This window comes from Leptonychotes weddellii, chromosome 8 (genome assembly GCF_054177405.1).
Source record: "Leptonychotes weddellii isolate Sample4059 chromosome 8, ASM5417740v2, whole genome shotgun sequence".
Classification (NCBI taxonomy): Eukaryota; Metazoa; Chordata; class Mammalia; order Carnivora; family Phocidae; genus Leptonychotes; species Leptonychotes weddellii.
The window spans coordinates 2,479,753-2,493,184 of NC_138376.1; the positions used below are offsets into that span (position 1 = coordinate 2,479,753).

Below are 13,432 nucleotides of genomic sequence, written 5' to 3' on the forward strand. Positions count from 1 at the left end.
CAAATACAGAAAGCAGCTAATAACAAGCATAAAGGAAGTAATAAATAGTAATACAATCACAGTAGGGGACTTTAACACCCCACTTACATCAATGGATAGATCATCCAAACAGAAAATCAACAAGGAAACTGGGGCTCTGAATGACACATTGGACCAGATGGATCTGACAGATACATTCAGAGCATTCCATCCTAAAACAGTGGAATACATATTCTTTTCAAGTGTATGTGGAACATTCTCCAGGACAGATCACATGTCAGGCCACAAAACAAAGAGATTTAAGTCATAATACCATGCACCCTTTCCAACCACAACGCTATGAAACTAGAAATCAACCACAAGAAAAAATCTGGAAAGACCACAAACACATGGAGGTTAAATAACATGCTACTAAACAATGAATGGGTCAATTAAGAAATCAAAGAGGAAATCAGAAAATACTTGGAGACAAATGAATATGAAAACACAACAGTCCAAAATCTTTGGGATGTAGCAAAACTGTTTTAAGAGGGAAGTTTATAGCAATGCAGGCCTACCTCAGGAAGCAAGAAAAATCTCAATTAAGCAACCTAAACTCGCACCTAAAGGGCCTAGAAAAAGAAGAACAAACAAAACCCCAAACCAGTAGAAAAAAAGGAAATAACAAAGATTAGAGCAGAAATAAACGCTATAGAAAGTAAAAGAAAACAGTAGAACAGATCAATGAAACCAGGAGCTGGTTCTTTGAAAAGATCAACAAAATTGATAAGCCTCCAGCCAGACTCATCAAAATAAGAGAGAGGTGTCAAAATTAGAAATGCAAGAAACCGACACCACAGAAAAAAAGGGATTATAAGAGATTATGGAAAATTATATGCCAACAAATTGGACCACCTAAAAGAAAAGAATAAGTTCCTAGAAATATATAACTTCCCAAAACTGAATCAGGAAGAAATAGAAAATTTCAACAGATCAGTTACCAGCAATGAAATTGAGTGAGTAATCAAAAAACTCCCAACAAATAAAAGTCCAGGACCAGATAGCTTCACAGGTGAATTCCACCAAACATTTAAAGAAGAGTTGATACTCTTTTCACCCAATTTCAAAAAACAGAAGTGGAAGGAGACTTCTAAATTCATTCCATGAGGCCAGAATTACCCCAATACCAAAACCAGAAAAAAGATACTACAAAAAAGAATTACAGGCCAATATCTTTGATGGACATAGATACAAAAATCTTCAACAAAATACTAGGAAACTGAATCCAACAATGCATTAAAATAATCATTCACCACGATCAAATGAGATTTATTCCTGGGATGCAAGAATAGTTCAACATTCACAAGTCAGTCAATGTGATACATTGCATCAACAAGAGAAAGGATAAAAATCATATGATCATTTCAATAGATGTAGAAAAAGCATTTGACAAAGTACAATATCTATTGCTGATAAAAACCCTCAACAAAGTAGGTTTAAAGGGAAAACACCTCAACCTAATAAAGGCCATATATGAAAAACCCACAGCCAGCATCATACTCAATGGTGAAAAACAGAGCCTTTCTTTCCCCTAAGGTCAGAAACAAGACAATGATGTCCACTCTCACCACTTTCATTCAACGCAGTACTAGAAGTCCTTGCCCCAACTTTCAGACAAGAGAAAGGAATCCAAATTGGTAAGGAAGAAGGGAAGCTCTTGCTATTTGCAGTTGACATAATACTATATATTGAAAACCCTGAAGACTCCACCAAGAAACTTCATGAACGAAAGAAACTGAAAAAAATTTCATGAGATTCAAAGTTATAGAGCTTGTTGGTTTCTCTGAGTCACACATGAGTCATTTTTGAAAGCACTGTGTTCAGAAAGACAGTTTTATAAACGAGTGCTATTTACAGGTAAAACTAAAGGTGAAAAGTCACTCAACGCTACATAAGAGGCTGTGTGATTAGTCAGAGCTATTGTGTGCAGAAGAGAGGAACTGCTTCCCTTGGTTGTATTTGGCTGTTCCTGAGGATTTTATTAGATATTTATAATGGTGTGCATTTGGCCACAGGCATGGAGGAGAGCTGAGGTTCATTATGTGGGGGTCTCACTAATTCAGATTTATGATAATGCACATTAAGTAGTCTAAAGAGTACCTTTGCCTAGCAGATGAAAAATGAAGGGCGAAAGAGCAGATGGAAGAGATTCACCTCCTAAAGCACTCTGGAAGCTCAGGATGTAAACAGTGGGGACACTAACTCTAAGTCCTTGTTTCTCCTTAAAAATAAGGAGCCTGAGAATTTCTACAAGTCAATATTTGGTTTTCTACTTCCAGTTGCTGTGTGTTTTTATTTTCTCTTTCTGTGCATTTTTATAAGTGAAAAATAATTCATGTATACTCTGAAAGAAATTAGATGTATGAATCTAGAGCGTTAATTCTCCTTGTGATTTCTTTGAACTTGTGACCATTCATGGTATATAATGGAGATCACAGCGGTCTTAAATGCAAGACCATGATCATTTTAAAGAGAGTAAATCGGGGGGGATCACGAGGTATAGCACAGGAATTCCCCCTGAAAGGAAGCTGGCAGGAGAGGAGAGGCTGAAGACCAGGGGGATAGGTCGCGCGTGTTCTCCAGTGGAGGCCAAGGGCAAGAAGAGGCGGGTCCGTCTGTCTGTCCTGGCTCCTGAGCCCCCCTGCCATTCGCTGGCTGCTGGGGTGTGGGTCTGCTGGCTGACATCCAGGGCCCCACAGTCCCAACACCGCAGCGGCCAAAAGGAACCACTCAGGCACATGCCACTTTCTGGATTCCCCCAGCTTCCTAGAAGCAAGTGTTCTATTTTTCAAACAGTAAAACAAACAAGAGTAAGCCCATTAAGAACTTCATGATAAATTCTATATATTTTTATAATAAATTATATTTTTAAAATGACAACTAAAATTGTAAAGGTATGCTCTCGGGCACTAGACTAAGAATAGAGACATGTGTATGGTTCTGCAGGTGGACGAAATATTTTCCCACTCGCCGAATGCTCCAGACTCTAGCGAGGGGTGGATTCCGCCCAGCCCGTCGGCGGATGAACCTGGAGGGGCTGAAGGACACACGAGCACAGTGCTCACTGGTGGCCGAGCCTGCTGCAGCTCGGGGAGGGCAGGAGCTCCGAGGTGGAGGGCATGCACCTCTCCCCAAGGTCAGAGAGGAAAGTGGAGAGCGTGACCTCCACGGGAGGGGCTGGTCTCCAGGTGCCAATCTAAGGGAAGGCGCATGGAGGAGGTCCCCAGTTTTGGGGTGACCACGTACACACGATGACCTAGGAGCAGGTGGAGTTGGGGGTTCCTGGTGGGTATGGAGAGAGGCATCTTCTGGGGAACCCAGCAGCAGCCCTGAACCGAGCTTGGGAGTCTGTGCTGGGGAGGAAAGGGCCCCCAGGGTGGGGGGGGCATCACCACATCCTGCAGTGACTCGAGTCACTCTCGCTCTACCCTCTTCCGCCGTTCAGCTGAGCCTCTGCGCAGTGGTGGGGAAACAGGGTCAGAAGCCACCACCAGGATGGGAACCAGCCGAACAGGGAGGGAGAGGCGAGTCTTGCGGGTCAAGGGCTCACGAGCAGGGCTGGAACTCCGGAGGCCACAACCCCGGTCTCAGAGGGCAGGCTGAGCCTGCCTGATCTCCCCTAGTTCTGCCCGAGATGCAGGGCCACCTGTCTGCCCAAGCCAGTTGGTTGCTCCAGACAAGCCCCAGCTCTGAGCCCAAGCTGGTTGGGTGGCCAGTTTCTCAGTGGTCCTCACCACCCTTGTCCGGCATAGAAAAGAAATTGGGCACTCAGGGTAGATATTCCACGAAGATTTTAACACTTTGTTAGTGTTTTCCTTATGTGTATTTCTCAGCTTCCTGAACATTGAGCATAGCTCCAGAGACACGGCGCCCAGTAGATACCACACACCCCCTTTACTGGGGCAGACATTGCCAGCCCTGGAGACCACCTTTGGGAGACCCCCAGAGCTGTCTGCATTTCAGTGGGACCCAAACTTTGAGATTTGGGGGCAGAGTAAGATGAATTTTCTAAATGGACTTCTCAGGGGGCTGGAAAAATGGCTAGATTGGGAGTTGGTTGATTTGAGCCGGAGTCCTGGCAAGTGAAAGTTTTAGCAGTAAGAACGAGCGGGGATTGTAAGGAAATGATTTTGAATCTGGGCTGTATTCTGTCACTTAGTAACTATGAGGCCCTTAGCAAGCCCTTCAATTTGTCTGAGCCTCCAAGTCCTCCCCTGCAAAACGGATTCAAAGACCAACCTCATGGGGTTGGACGGAGCATTCAGTGAAAGAATGACTCAGGACCTAGCATGGTGCCTGGTGGGAGTCCTGTCCCAGGGGAAATGGTAGGTACTCCCCATTGCTCCTTTATTTCGGAACTTTCGTTCCCACACAAGTGAAAGCAGATAATACAGATCTTCCTACCTTACAGAGTAGCTGTGAATTTCCAATGAGAGAATATGGGTGAAATCAGCTCAAGCCACAAAAGCGTAAGGTTGGAATCATGTTTATCAAGTTGACACGTTGGGACCCGGCGTCTGGGCCACACTGGCATCAGGAAGCAATGGAGGGGAGTGGGTTTGGTTTGATGTGGGAAGAGGTAAGGCGAGGCCCTGAAAACGGGGTTGTATCTGGGACTGCAGAGCACTGGGACTGGGATGACTGGGGCAGCGGAGTTCTGGAAGGGATACCCCTAACGTGTGATGAAAGACGGGGTGCACAAGACACTACGGCCAAACTTCTGGCCTGGGCAAGAAAGGATGTTTGTGTATTGAACACCAAGACAGTAAGTGGTCCAATTGACGTCTCACAGATGATCAAAGACCTGGAAGCAAGTCCCACAGCCTTGGAGAGGCCGCTCACAGTCCCCCACATCACAGATGACGCAGAAATGTTGATTGCATTGGGGGATGGTGAACAAAAGAGTATGTCGCCTCACCTTGAGGATTAGGTTTCTCAGTTTAAAACCCAAACAGCTTCATTTTAACTGTGAAGTTAAATTCAACTTCAACTTCATTTAACTTCTATTTGGAAGGAAATCAAGTTTTTGTCCTTTGGGGGAATTATAACAATGTCTGGGCTACTCATTTAAAAGCTGGATTAAAAGCTGAAAGCTAATGTACGTGATCTCCTTAAGAAATCAAGACATCCTTTCACTCTTTTCCTTCTGGGTGCAGGATGTTCTCTTGATGCAAAACACAACATTTTAATTCGAGTTAGGGAGAAAAAATGGAGAGAGAACGGGGCAGCCAGAAAGCTCCTCAACTCCAGCAGGACTCCTGGATCCTCCGAGACGGTATCTTAGCTTATGGGGGCCAATGCAGCTGTGTGCTGATTCTGGGTCTCCCTTTGGTGAGAGCGATCCCCATCTAGGATAGAGCTTCTACAACCACATACAGGAGGGTGGACGACTGGTCTGACACATTCTGAACTGTAACCATTTTCCACCGATTGAGCGCCCTGAGTAGGTCCCACCGATACTGCCAGAGTAGAGATGAGGCACAGGGGGCCTCCAGAGAGGTTCATTGTCCTTGATTTGCCTACAGCTTCCCCTGAGAGCGGAACAGATACACGAAGACCATGGAGACCTGGGGGGTTGTCCACTCTGATTGCTGTCTACCCAGGGTTTTTGACTAGAGATCTTATCACCTGCAAATAATCACACCTTATAAAGATACACCCAGTAATGGGACACCATCTGTAATGAAGAACAAACATTCATGCCACAACATGGATGAACCTCAAATGTATTCAGCTAAGTGAGAGAAACCAGACTCAAAAGGATCCAGACTATAGGTGTCCATCTATAAGATATTCTGGAAAAGGCAAATCTAGAAGATCATTGGTTGACAAAGTCTAAGGAGAGGGGTGGATGGCAAATAGGGCAGGAGGGAATGTTTGGGGGGCAGAACGTCTAGATCTTGATCTTTGAGGTAGGTGGTTAGAAAGTATTCATCAGCCGCAGATGTTTGTCAACACGATAGGATTGTGTGCTAAAAAGTGAAAGTACTCTTTATAAAAAAATACTCTCTGTAAATCATACCTCAATAAACTTGACTAAAAAAATTTTTTTAAGAACCATTAACAAAGATTAAATGACAGATATGTTGAAGTGTTTAGAGCTAAGTATCAAGCATTAAAAAATAAGATTTGTTGATGGTTCGATAGAGGAATGGAGGTACGGATAGATAGGAGACAGCAGAGTAAAACATCAGGGATAGAATCTAGGTGGTAGGAGCGTAGGTGTTCCCACTATAATTCCTGCAGCTTTTCTGTATGTGAAAATTGTTACTAATGAAATCTTGGAACACATTTAAAGAACAGAGATCACACATTTCCCTCGTCATTGGCACCATTTAGAGGGGTGCTTGCAAGTCCACAAAATTCCTCTCATGTCATGCCCTCTGATGGGCTCAAAAGAGCATCCTTTCTGTCCCTTTGAAGCCACCCAGACAGAACTAAAGCTTCCTCTTGGTCCAGAGGGAAAATCTCTTGACGTTCTTTGCAGCCTCGTTTACATGTATTTGCTCTTTTCCCTTTAACCCAGTATTAGCAAACAAATTGTCTGTCACGGACTTGAAAATGGAAGGATTGGATTAATTTGGCTCTTTTGGTAGCAAATCCTCAGGGAACAAAACTTTGGGCGGCAGCATTCAGAGCCAGCAAATATCCCAGCCTCTGTTTTCTTGATCTTGCCTGGCTATTCTGTGTGCAAGCTCTGGCTCTGGATGTCTCTCTCCATTCTGTGACGGGGACAAGTGCCAAGCCACCCATTCCCAAGCACGAGAACACCTCTGGTACCTTGGAAACCAGGCACCAAGGGACCAGCCTGCAAGGGGATAGGGAATGGTCTTGTTTCCAAGCTGGCATTCATTTTGGTGGGCGGGGGGGGGGGGGCACAAAGATTCGCCCTTTGTAGGAGAATAGTTCCACCCTACATTACCATCTGGGGACTCAGAGGCAGCACCCCATGGGTGCAGAAGTCAGAGACTCCAGGCAAGGTGAATAATTAATCAGATGCTTCAGTCCTCATCCAGTACAATCCATTTTTACAATTATAATCTGTGTGTGTGTATATTTCAGTGAATCAGATTAGGTATACTTAAACTGCCCAAACTCTGCAAGCTTTCATTTCCATTTGGCTGTATGGACCCAATATAAAGATATTTATGGTTTTTAGATATAGGAAGGTATTCAAGTTATGTTGCTAAATGAAACAAGCAAGTTGCAGAGCAGATCCGACAAAAACAATACATTGAGTTTATTTTAGTGAAATAAATGTGAGCACTCAGTTGTAGGGTGGTGGGCTGGGGATTCTAGATGACTTCCCCTCTCTGTCTTATGCGTTTGTGTGTGCTTGATTCTTAGATCATGGAGACAGTGGCTTTGTATCAGATCAAAACAAAATGAACAGGTTTGTTTTTTAGTGTTCCTGCCCAAGCTCATGGTCGTCCCAGTCTTGACAGTGAAGTCCACTGTGTGTGTGTGTGTGTGTGTGTGTGTGTGCGTGCATGCGTGCGCGTCTACACACACATTCACATGCAGTTAAACAAGTTCTAATCTTGCTATTTTGGAGGAAAACCTGGTGTGCACGTAGTAGGTTATACTTGGCGAACATATTTCGAGAGGTTTCCGTTCCCTTAGGATCCTCCTTCCCCCACCCCCAACTTAATAGACTAGCTTAACGCTACGGAGAAAATGTGCTATTTTGCTAATTTTCTGCTTCTAACCAGAGACCATGTTGTTATTCTAGTGATTAACTTTGGGGCTCTTTATATCCGTCTACAAACCACCAACCTGAGAATAAAAGGCTTCGGGATCTGTCACCAAGCCCTGAGTTCTCTAATCCCTCTGCTGTTTTCATTCCTTTTTATTTTTGTTCGTTGTAGTTGTCTGTGTTTCTTCTTCCTCTCCTTCCCTTTGCCCTCCACACCCTCTCTTTTGTCCACCCTTGGCCGGAGACAGCTAGAATATCTGTTCAGATCAATGGACATACAAAGAGAGCACTTTCTCAACCAACAGAACCCCCTTGAATTATTCACAGTATCTCCCTTTCTCGGGTTTCCTATCCCTTTTCTTCCCTTATAGTAGGAGCTGGAATGGGGCCCTGGGTAATGGTGCTCCTGGACTCAATCATGAAGGCAGGAAGAAGAAGGGTAAGTCTTCTAAAGAAGCAATTGTTCTTCTGGATCATGAGGAAACGGGGAATGCCACGTGTGAAGGTATATAAATAATCCTTGCATCAGTATGAATGCTGGGGCCTCTAAACAAAATACAGCCGAATTCTCCCAAATTGGCAGAACTGTGGGGTAAACAAGACGAGGGGAGAAGCTCACACCCGGAGGGGGGTTGCTGCCCGCTGTCGAGCAGAGGCTGTTAAAGGACAATTTTAGCAGGTGGATAAACTAGAGCCCAGGAGAATATGTAACTTGGGGATGACAGGGAATGTCCTAAAAGGCTTCCTTCTTCATTTTTTTATGCTCGGGGTGACCTCCTTCCGAATTTTTAAGCCTATGGCTTTACAGGAGCCAGAAGCCACTAGAGGAATTGTCCCCCCACCGGGAGGTTGCGGGGGCGGGAACGGGGCCGAGAAGGCCACCCCGGAGCAGCCGCTGTGCCCCTAGGAGTGGACATCCGCGAGCAATGCTGATGGGAGTCAGAACAACGGCCGGAGGCGGGAGGCGGCACCCCCTCTGCTCCAGTCTGGGCCGTCTGGGCGCTGGAAGGCTGTATCCGCAGCCCCACGGCTTGCCCCAGCCCGTGCACGGATCTCGGGGCGAGGAGCCCCGGGGAGAGGCGGAGAGGGGTCCGGCCGACAGCCTGTCGGGGGAGCCTTGCCAGGTAAGAGGAAAGCGGGAGCAGCAAGCGACAGAAGTGGGCGGCCCTGTGAGCTGATGCTGGTGCTTGGGCACAGGGCCAACCACACAGGCCCCGTGGACCGAAGCGCCCTGCACTCTCCCCCTTCCATGGGCCTCGCTGGCTCCCTGGGACCCGCCCAGCATCAGCTCTTGGCTTCAGCTTCTTCTGGAGACCACCAATCGTGTAGAAGAGACCACAAGAACTTTCTAGAAGCAGAGCGCCCCGCGGGGTCGGGAAGGACGGCTGGCTTCTTCTGTCCTTGTGCAGGACGGTCGGTGGAGGACTGGCGTGGACAACCACGGCCTGGGGACAGGTCTGCAGAGCTCAGCCCCCCACCTGCAGACCCTGCTCCGCCCCGTCGCGGTTAAGGATCCCCCCACACGGAGCCAGGGGAACAGTGGGGGCAGCCGAACGAGACAACCAAGTCCCAGTGCCCCTGGGGAGGCAGTCATCAGTATGTGAGCCAGCAGCATGCCCTAAGCTCAGCCGTGTAGCAGCTCTGTCACCGTGGTCTTTTCAGGGACACACAGAACTCGCTTCCATTCCGTTCCCTGGGGCCCACAGAGGATGTTCTCCTGCGGCCTTGTCCATCGAATCTCCACCCAGACACGGAGCGAAACCCTTCAAGGAGGGCAAACCAGTAAGTCCCACTCAGACTAAGTGGTCTGGATGGATCTACTTGTACGGAAAATGGCGTCCTGGGGATCCACTCTTGGCAAACACACCATGTTTTCCAGAAGAAAGGAGTTCTGGCACCCCCGGGGCTAGAGTGGTCTTCCCTGGCTTGGCTGGCCCCTCCTGCCTGGGGTGGTGCACTCGGCCAGACATGGGGGTGGGTGAGGTCGAGGCTGAGGAAGAGGAGATCCCTTCTCCAGCACGGCCTTCCCCCCCAGCCCAAAAGCATGGTGGGGGCACTAGTGGTCCCTCTGTACTCTCCCACATGTCACCAGCACCAGTTCAGTTCTCTCAGATGCCAACAGCCATCATGCCAAGGACCAGGCACATGCAAGGAGCTGACACAGTTAGGTCTTAATCCCCCAGTAGCACCGCGAGGCTGGGACCCTTATGATAGCCCTTTGATGGTGAAGGAAGTGGACATCCAGGGAGGTCGAGTGACTTGCCCAAAGGCCCGCAGCTAAGAGGTTGTAAGCAGCCCAATCTCCCAGTTATCAAAGCGGATACACGTGCCAGGCTTCCTTTCCCTAATGTCGGCAGAGTAAAGGAAAGAAGGGTTCGAAGCAGCTCCCCCTCACTGCCCGGACACTGCTCTCATCATTCAGAGAGTCCAGGTTCCCCCTGTGCTCATACCCCTCTTTACCTGGGGGTGTCAGGTAAGCAGCCGGATAAGGTTTCCAGGGCATCGGATGAGCCCCTCCTCAGTCTGCCCCCATCACGTGTTTGGCTCTTTCTCTGGTGGCCCCTTTAAAAAGGCAAACATCCCTGAGAAGGGTAACGCATTCTAGCTCTCATCCCTTGGCTCCATTATGTTCCATCCCGCACTACCACGGATTCTAAATAACATCAATATCTCATTACAGACACCCGGGGTGAAAAGAAAAAGAAAGGGGCACTAAGGGAAAATGGACTTTGGGAGTTGTTGCTTTAACAGGGATATAATTTTGATTGAACTTAAACCTTTCCGGAGTATGCTAGGTGCCAGGCATCTTGCCGAGAGTTAGAGGTATACAGAGCATGCTCAGAACTGGTTTCTACTTGAGATTTCAATATGGACTGTGTGTTGAATAATATTAGGGGACCACTGATTTTATTAGGCAGTTATATAGAAAAAGGACCTTACTTTTTAGAGATGCTCTTACTAAAATATTTAGAGTAGAGATGTCATAATGTCTGCAATTTATTTTAAAATACTTGGGCAGGAAGAAGATGAAACAAATATGGCAAAACGTTAGCAGTTGTTAAATTTAGGTGATAGGTATATGGGATCCATTGTGTAATTTTCTCTACTTTTCTGTATATTTGAAGATTTTCATAATAAAAAGTAAAAAGAAAAAGATTTCCAGCAGCTCAAAATCCAGGTTCTATTGCAAGGATGACAGGTTTTGTGATAAGCGGAATCCAAAAATGGCCCCTTGATTCTTGACCCTGGTATATATATGTTCATGTAATTCCCTTACCTAGAGTGTGGGAAAGATTTGTGGATATGATGAGATTTTACTTCCATGGTTAGGCTATGTCATATGGGCAAAGATTAAGGATTTTGCAGATGTAATTTAGATCCCTGATTAGGGGCGCCTGGGTGGCTCAGTCGTTAAGCACCTGCCTTCAGCTCAGGTCATGATCCCAGGGTCCTGGTATCAAGCCCCACATTGGGCTCCCTGCTTGGGGGGAAGCCTGCTTCTCCCTCTCCCACTCCCCCTGCTTGTGTTCCCTCTCTCGCTGTCTCTCTCTGTCAAATAAATAAATAAAATCTAAAAAAAAAAAAAAAAAAATTCCTGATCAGTTGATTTTGAAAGAATCAAAAGAAGATTATCCTGGGTGGGCCTGGCCTAATCAGGAGAGCTCTTTAAAGGAGAGATTACAGGCAGCACCAGACACTCTCCGGGTTGGCCTTGAGAAAGCAGAACTGCCATGTTGTAGAGGGCCATGTGACAGGGAACAGCGGGGAGCCTTCAGTTGCTGAGGGCCTCGGTCCTACAACCACAAGGAACTAAATTCTGCCAACAACCCTTGAGTTTGGAGGGAGACCGTGAGCCCCAGAGGAGACAGCGGTTCTGGCTGATGCGTTGACCACAGCATTGACAGACCCCTCACTAATTCATGCCCAGTCTCCGGACCAATGGAAACTACAAGGTAATAAATGCGTGTTGTTTTAAGACAATAAACTTGTGGTAATTTGTTACAAAGCAGTGGAATACAAACGCAGGTTTTGGCTGTTGAGGCAAATCTGATTGATTACAAACAGCAGAGCTGGCTCAGAAAGGATTCCAAGCCTGGGAGAGCGCAACTGAGCTGTGGTTGATTGGCAATGTCTGCCCGGGCACAGAAGTGGTGGCATGTGGCCCTTTTATTGCCATTCACCGGTCCCTTTGTGGGTTGGGGGTAGAAGGGTTATTAACTTATTTTTCTCAATGACAGAAAAACCCCAAGGGTTCTTCTTGGGTCTCTGAGTCAGAGGGGACGCTGACCTGTGAGAAAAGCCTCAGAGAAAGCGGACGGAAAAAGTTATCAAAGACAGAGTTTAGCAATTGCAGAACAGTGCCGAGGGCTAGCCTGGTGTTTGCAGTGAGACACTTCTCCATCGTTCTTTCTCTCTCTCTTCGGTGTCTTCACCCTGTTTCCCTTTCTATGGCCTCTAATTCAAATATGCACAGGTGTTCCATGAGTTGCAAAAATCAACTGGAAACAAAGTCACTTGATCCCCTGCTATTTCTGACTCATGCTGCCTCGAACCCGGCGGGGCTCTTGACCACCCTGGAGGAGAGTCAGAATCCCCTCCTTCCTCAGACGCTTATGCCAACGAGGTCGGGACTGGCCTGCTTCATGTCAAACTTGGAGGAAGCATTTATCAACACATCACTGTTTCATAGTAAAACCGTGCAGGAACCTTCCCCCGAGGCCCAGATGTTAGTCTCATCACTCAAGTAAAATTGCAATAACGAAACAGGTCTTTGCCCCAAATTCTTGTTTGTGGAGGGTCGGCCACCTCCCCATCGCTGTGCGACAGCACAGACCAACCCATCCTTTCTCAGTGACACGTCCCATGGCAGAGGGGTTGTCCGAAACCCCTGGGACCACAGCCCTTTTCCCGGGGAGGCAGAAACTGAAATCTGAACTCAAGTAGGCTCAGGTGAAAGAAGCAGATGAGGAAGAAGGGAAAGGCTCTCCGAAAATTGCTCACAGCTCTTTAATTGTATTAAAGATTTTTGCTGGGTGCAATTGCTCATCCGTGGTGCCATTGGAAACCCAACCAGCCCAGCTTAGCCTCCTAAGCTAGTAGACCACCACTGTGTTTGTTATTTACGTTCCTAAACCACTCATTCCTCTTAATCTAATTGTCTGCACCAGGGGCTAACACGTAAGTCTCGTCAACATATAACTAGACTTACATAACACCCCGTGATGGGCCTTTAATGAGAGCAACACCCAGCCCTGAAACCAGGGCTCCATGGCCCACAGTAGTCCCATCCTGCATCCGAGCATCCTATCGGCTATTTAGCATTTAAAGAGTTCACAGCCAGGGTTTAGCCTTGAGAGCTCTTAGAAATTAGCATGTTTTCGCTTTTCTGGAAAATTCAGGAAACCTGGCAACTTGGACCTCCATTCCTCATGGAAGCAATCTGATGACATTAAACAGTGGGCGCCTTTCTGCGGGAGGACATGTGCTCCCCCCTTTTACCACAGTCCCCACTGCTCCCTGTTGCCTCCTCAGGCTGAGGCCACATGTCAGTTGTAGTTTGTCATCATGGCTTCACTGGTGCTTTTCTGAGGACAAAGAAGAAAAGGGGCCGTTCCTCACCGCTGTGAAAACCGCCCTGTGCTTCTCAAACTAGCCTGGCTGACTGTGTGAATTCGCTGACATCTGACGTAAATTACCCTTTCCCGCAGCAGACACACA

General features: G+C 47.0%; 1 long non-coding RNA gene across 2 annotated transcripts in view; it reads right to left on the reverse strand.

The window, feature by feature from the left end:
* LOC145722915 (uncharacterized) overlaps positions 1-13,432 on the reverse strand; it is a 102,329-nt gene that overhangs the window by 68,815 nt on the left and 20,082 nt on the right. The gene's annotated exons all lie outside the window — the stretch shown is intronic.